Source organism: Gorilla gorilla, chromosome 3 (assembly GCF_029281585.2).
Source record: "Gorilla gorilla gorilla isolate KB3781 chromosome 3, NHGRI_mGorGor1-v2.1_pri, whole genome shotgun sequence".
NCBI classification, from domain to species: domain Eukaryota; kingdom Metazoa; phylum Chordata; class Mammalia; order Primates; family Hominidae; genus Gorilla; species Gorilla gorilla.
The window spans coordinates 22,431,904-22,437,911 of NC_073227.2; positions in this window are offsets into that span (position 1 = coordinate 22,431,904).

The window sequence follows — 6,008 nt, forward strand, 5'->3', positions numbered from 1 at the left end:
CTGCTCCAGTCCCAGTAGCATTCATCTCTGACACCGAGAGTGACACACCTGCAGACCTTCATGGCATTTGGATGCACTGACCTTTCCTTTTGAGGATATAGGGCGAGAGGTGTGGAGAAGCATATCCATGTGGCTTGAACTCACATAAGGGAGAAGGTTTAGGGTTAGGGATCATGCTATGTCAGAGCAGAGAGCTGGATGCTAAAAAGCAGAGGTGATGGTATATTCTTTAATAAATATATTTTCTGATTAGTTTGTATATATAAATTAAAGCATGAGACTGAGGGTAGAAGCCTTTGTTGCCTAGATCTAAGGATAGGGCTACGCAGTGACAGGTTAGACAGTGACTGCGCTAGGGATGAATTGGAAGATGAGCCCTTGGAGTAAGGAGGTGAGGAAGAAAAGCTGCGGGAAGCCAATCTGCTTTGAGAAGTGACTTCAGTGATATTTGATATAACAAAAAGCCTTAACTTTATGACTTCCCTGGACCGAAGTTTCTGCTTAAAATAATACCACAAAATTTACCCTATCCCAAACACATACACACACACGCACACACATACACACACACAAGCACACACACATACATGCACACACTCTGCAGGATTTACAGCCCTGCCTTGCCTGTGAATGGATTATAGTGCTCTGCATGAAGTACATTCCCTTTATTCCCTCGCACCCTGACCTAAGTGGAACATAAAAGTGCCTTAAAAAGGCCCATCCAAAACAGATCACTAACAGAGTCCCCCTGGAGACCGTTGGAGTCAGCAGTTTCTCAGGTCCCCATATTTTACAGATATTCAGATTTTCATGGTGATTTACTGGGTCATTAAAGTAATTCTTGAATTGCTAAACAATGTATATTATTTGCCTTCTGCCCTGGAAAACTGTCCTGTTAGATGTGCAGGATGCTCCTAGGAAAGACTCTGGGTCCATAAATCTTTCACTGAAGACAACAGCCAGTGTGTCTTCTGGCCCCAGGGACCCACCCCTGTCCATATGGTCAGGAGTCAATCAGGGGGGACACTAAGCATCTCAGCCCTAATGATGTCTCTGATTCATTTATCACTGAACAAATATTTATTAACTTCTACAATGTCCCAGCACATTTCTTGCTGCCAAGGACACAGCAGTGAACTGATCAAATGCCTGCCCTCATGGAGCTTACTTTGTTGAGACAGTAGACAATGAACAATTATTTGTATAAATCCATCACACATCAGATGATAAGCAAAATGAGGACGGGTCAGGGTGATATGATGTGTGAGGGTGGTGTATGCTATTTATTTTAGGTCAGTTAGTCAGTGACAGCCTTCCTGCTGATGTGATAGTGAAACAGAGACCTGAATGGAGTGAACATACAGGTCATGAACAGACCTGGGCGAGAGCATTCCCGGAGAGAAAACTGGAAGTACAAAGACCGTGATGTGCAGGCTGGCAAGCATGTCAGAGGGGCAGCGTGAGAGGCCAGGGTGCAGAGACAGTGGGAATCAGGCTCAAAAGGTCATGAGGTCTGGTTCGGTGAGAAGGCTTTGCTTTCACTCTGAGCGAGATGGTAATCCACTGGAGGGTTTTGTGCAAAGAGGGAAGTAATGTGATTTATTTATTGAAAGAATTGCTTTGGCCACTTCGTGAAGAGACCAGAGGAGGAAGGGTGGAAGGAGAGAGAGTAGGTGAGAGACTACTGCAACAATCCAGACGAGAGATGATAATAATAGATAGCATTTATTTAGCACTTATAATGTGCTAGGGTCTAGAAAACCTTTAAATTACTTTATGTACATGAATTTACAAGTACTCACAGCAGCTCTGTGAGATAGGCTCTAATATTGTGTCTATTTTACAGATGAGGAAACTAAAGCATAGAGTATTTAAATAATCAATCCAAGGTCACAAAAGTTATTGGTGTGTTGGACCAGGGTGGTGGACTTGGAGGCAGTTGGATGGAGAATGCACTCAGAAGATAGAGCCAACAGGATGTGTTGATGAAATACTTTTAATATTTCAATAATAATAGCTCCCATTTATCAAGCATTTATAATGTGACTGCTTCACGGTTAAGATCATTTTTATTTTTTTTATTTTTTTTTGAGACAAAGTCTTGGAGTGCAGTGGTGCAATTTCGGCTCACTGCAACCTCTGCCTCTCAGTTTCAAGCAATTCTCCTGCCTCAGCCTCCTAAGTAGCTGGGATTACAGGTGTGCACCACTATGCCCAGCTACTTTTTTAAATTTTTAGTAGAGATGAGGTTTCACCATGTTGGCCAGGCTGGTCTCAAATTCCTGACCTCAGGTGATCTGCCTGCCTCGGCCTCCTAAAATGCTGGGATTACAGGAGTGAGCCACCGCACCTGGCCAGAGTTAAAATCTTTACGTAAATAATCTCATGCAACTTTCACACCTACCCTGTAAATAATCTACAGTTATTCTCCACACTTTATAACTGTGGGAATCAATACTCAGACAATTCAGATGATTTGTTCATGGTCATATCTGGTAAGAGCCTGACTTCTGCCTGACTCTAGCCTGTGAGCTGTGCAGCTGGACTTTCCTGCCTTTCTATTTGCTTCCTTATCAATTCCTATATGTAGTCAGGATCTTTTGCATCAATCTCTAGCTTCTGGCTTGCATGCTTGTCTTTTGAACTCAAGATCACACTTGACTTTACATGTTACTTCCTCCATGGACCCTTCTCTGGCCTTTTCCTCTTTCAGTAGTTTTATTTTCTGTATCATATCATATCCAATTATCTGTGCTATGGACTGACTTCTGCCCCATCCTCCCCCGACATGCATATGTTAAGTATCTAACATCTCTACCCCAACTGAGATGGTATTTGGAGATGAAGCCTTTGGGAGATAATTAGATTCAGATGAGGACATGAGGGTGGGCCCCTCACAGAGACACCAAGGTGGGAGGGGGTCCCCGGAGAAACTCCAACCAGCCTGCCCACTGAGGTGGAGCCTTTGCAAGTTCCTGCCCTTTGCATCAGGGAGGAGCCTGGCCCCACCCTTTCCTGTGTGGAATCTGGTATTCCAATGGCAGGTGGGAAACGCTTCAGCAGGGACTCTGACCTTGCGGAGGATCTCTGTTTCCCCCTCTTTTTTTTTTTTTTTCCTTTTCACCCAATAAAAACCTGCTTTACTCACCCCTTAAACTACGAGCCTAAACTTCTGTGGCTGTGGGACAGAGAAGAACCCCATCTTTAGCTAAACTAAGGAAAAGTCCTGCAACATCATGTAAGAGACAATATAGTGTCTCTTACAAGAAGAGACACTAGAGATCTTGTTCTCTTTCTCTCTGCCATGTGAAAACAGCAAGAAGAAGGCCACCTGCCAGCAGAAGAGAGCTCTCACCAGAACCCAACCATGCTGGTACAAGGATCTGAGACTTCCAGCCTCTAGAACTGTGAAAAAATAAATTTCTGTCATTTAGGTCACCCAGTCTATGATATTTTACTATGGCAGCCTGAGTGTACTAAGATAATATGTACCTTATGATATCACATGTAATTATATATGCTATTATATACCATAATATAATATATTATATTCCATTGCATTGTATCATGTAGTATGTTGTATATTATATTATCTCTATTTTCTGCTAGCCTGTTTGCTCTGTTTGTGTCTGCCTGGTTCATCACTTATCTCCAGAAACTTGCATGTTACCTAGCACATAGTAGGTGTACTATAATATTTGACAAGTGCAAAAATAAATGAATAAATAATTACAGCTATCCTGAATAACTACCACTGCCGGTTACAGGATTTCCCAACCTGACTCCAGCCTGCTTGATCAGTGTTTCCAATGAGTCTACCTTTAGGTCTAGTGGAAGATCTGACCCATTAGTTTCTCAGCTCAACCAGTTCTTTCTGCCCAACATTTTCAGAGCTGACTCCAGTTCTGTACTACCTCCCTGAGGGATGTTGGGCAAGTCATCTCTCCCCCTCATTCTTCAGGTGTCTCATCAAGACAGTGTAACTCAGGGCTCCAACAGCTCTGACAAAAGAGTATTCAGATCATCATCTAAGACAAAATGAAAATTGTGGAGGGAAGGATATATCAGGAAATCTTTCAAGTCAGCAATTCATTCTGAGAATAAAGGAGCAATTCTCTGAGTCCAGAGCTGTGGGTGGTGGGGACAGAGAGGGCCACCTAATTGCCCCCAGCTGCCAGCTTCAAGTCTGGGAAACTTGTCAAACCAGGCGCTGTGTTTTGTAATCTCTTTCAACAGGCTGCACACACAGAGGCATTGTGGATCGATTTGTGGTGCTAAAGTATGCACGCCCTTTCCGGAGGGGCAGTGCCTTTGAATATTTAACAAGACAGGTAATTGTCCTAAATGAAGGTGGAATTGAGTTTTGTGGTTTGGGTCAGCTGTGGCCTAAATTATGAAACTAAAAAGAGGATAGACAATTTTTATTGATTTGAGTCCAATTTTTTTCTTTATTTGTTGCTTTAAATATACGTACTTTTTTCCCAGCGGCTTCCTGTCTGGATAATAGAAAACTCTTTCTGTAAGTGGTTGACAGACTTTCATTCGTACCTGGGCTGCCAGGAGCCATTTGTAACTCCCATTCTGCATGTTTACAGTTCTCTGTATATCTGGGATTTGTTTCTTTGTTTATTCATTCATTCAACCAGCTTTGATTGAATTCCTAGTATGTGTATATGGAAAAAAAATACTTGTTTTTTGCAAAAAAAAAAAAAAAAAAAAAAAAAACAGTAAAAATGTTTCAGCTCTCAAGAAGTTCCCAGTCTAGCAGAACAGGCATGTAAATCAGGATACATTGGCGATGTAATGGGTGATGTGTTATGATGAGGAAAGTGCAGAGTCCCCTAGGAGAAATAGACACAACTTATCCTGGCTTGGATTGGCCGTCAGATAAGACATTTCAGCAGATGTTCCTCTGACTTGGTTTCACTCATTTTATCTCAACACTTAATATTCAAGTTGGCAAAACGTTAAACATCTGGTGGATTCTGCTTTCCATGCTGAGTTGGTTACACTAGGTTTTTTTTTTTTTTTATTTTTTTATTTTTTTTTTTTTTTTTTTTTTTTTTTTTAATCATTCTTGGGTGTTTCTCGCAGAGGGGGATTTGGTAGGGTTACAGGACAACAGTGGAGGGAAGGTCAGCAGATAAGCAAGTGAACAAAGTTCTCTGGTTTCCCTAGGCAGAGGACCCCGCGGCCTTCCGCAGTGTTTGTGTCCCTGGGTACTTGAGACTAGGGAGTGGTGATGGCTCTTAACGAGCATGCTGCCTTCAAGCAACTGTTTAACAAACCACATCTTGCACCGCCCTTAATCCATTCAACCCTGAGTGGATACAGCACATGTTTCAGAGAGCACAGGGTTGGGGGTAGGGTCACAGATCAACAGGATCCCAAGGCAGAAGAATTTTTTCTTAGTACAGAACAAAATGAAAAGTCTCCCATGTCTACCTCTTTCTACACAGACACGGCAACCATCCGATTTCTCAATCTTTTCCCCACCTTTCCCCCCTTTCCACTCCACAAAACCGCCACTGTCATCATGACCCGTTCTCAATGAGCTGTTGGGTACACCTCCAAGCCGGGGTGGTGGCCGGGCAGAGGGGCTCCTCACTTCCCAGTAGGGGCGGCCGGGCAGAGGTGCCCCTCACCTCCCGGACGGGGTGGCTGGCCGGGCAGGGGGCTGACCCCCCCCACCTCCCTCCTGGTCGGGGCGGCTGGCCGGGCAGAGGGGCTCCTCACTTCCCAGTAGGGGCGGCCGGGCAGAGGCGCCCCTCACCTCCCGGATGGGGCGGCTGGCCAGGCGGGGGGCCGAACCCCCACCTCCCTCCCGGACAGGGCGGCAGGCTGGGCAGTGGGCTGACCCCCCCACCTCCCTCCCGGACGGGGCGGCTGGCCAGGCGGGGGGCTGACCCCCCACCTCCCTCCCGGACAGGGTGGCAGGCTGGGCGGTGGGCTGACCCCCCCACCTCCCTCCCGGACGGGGCGGCTGGCCGGGCTGAGGGGCTCCTCAC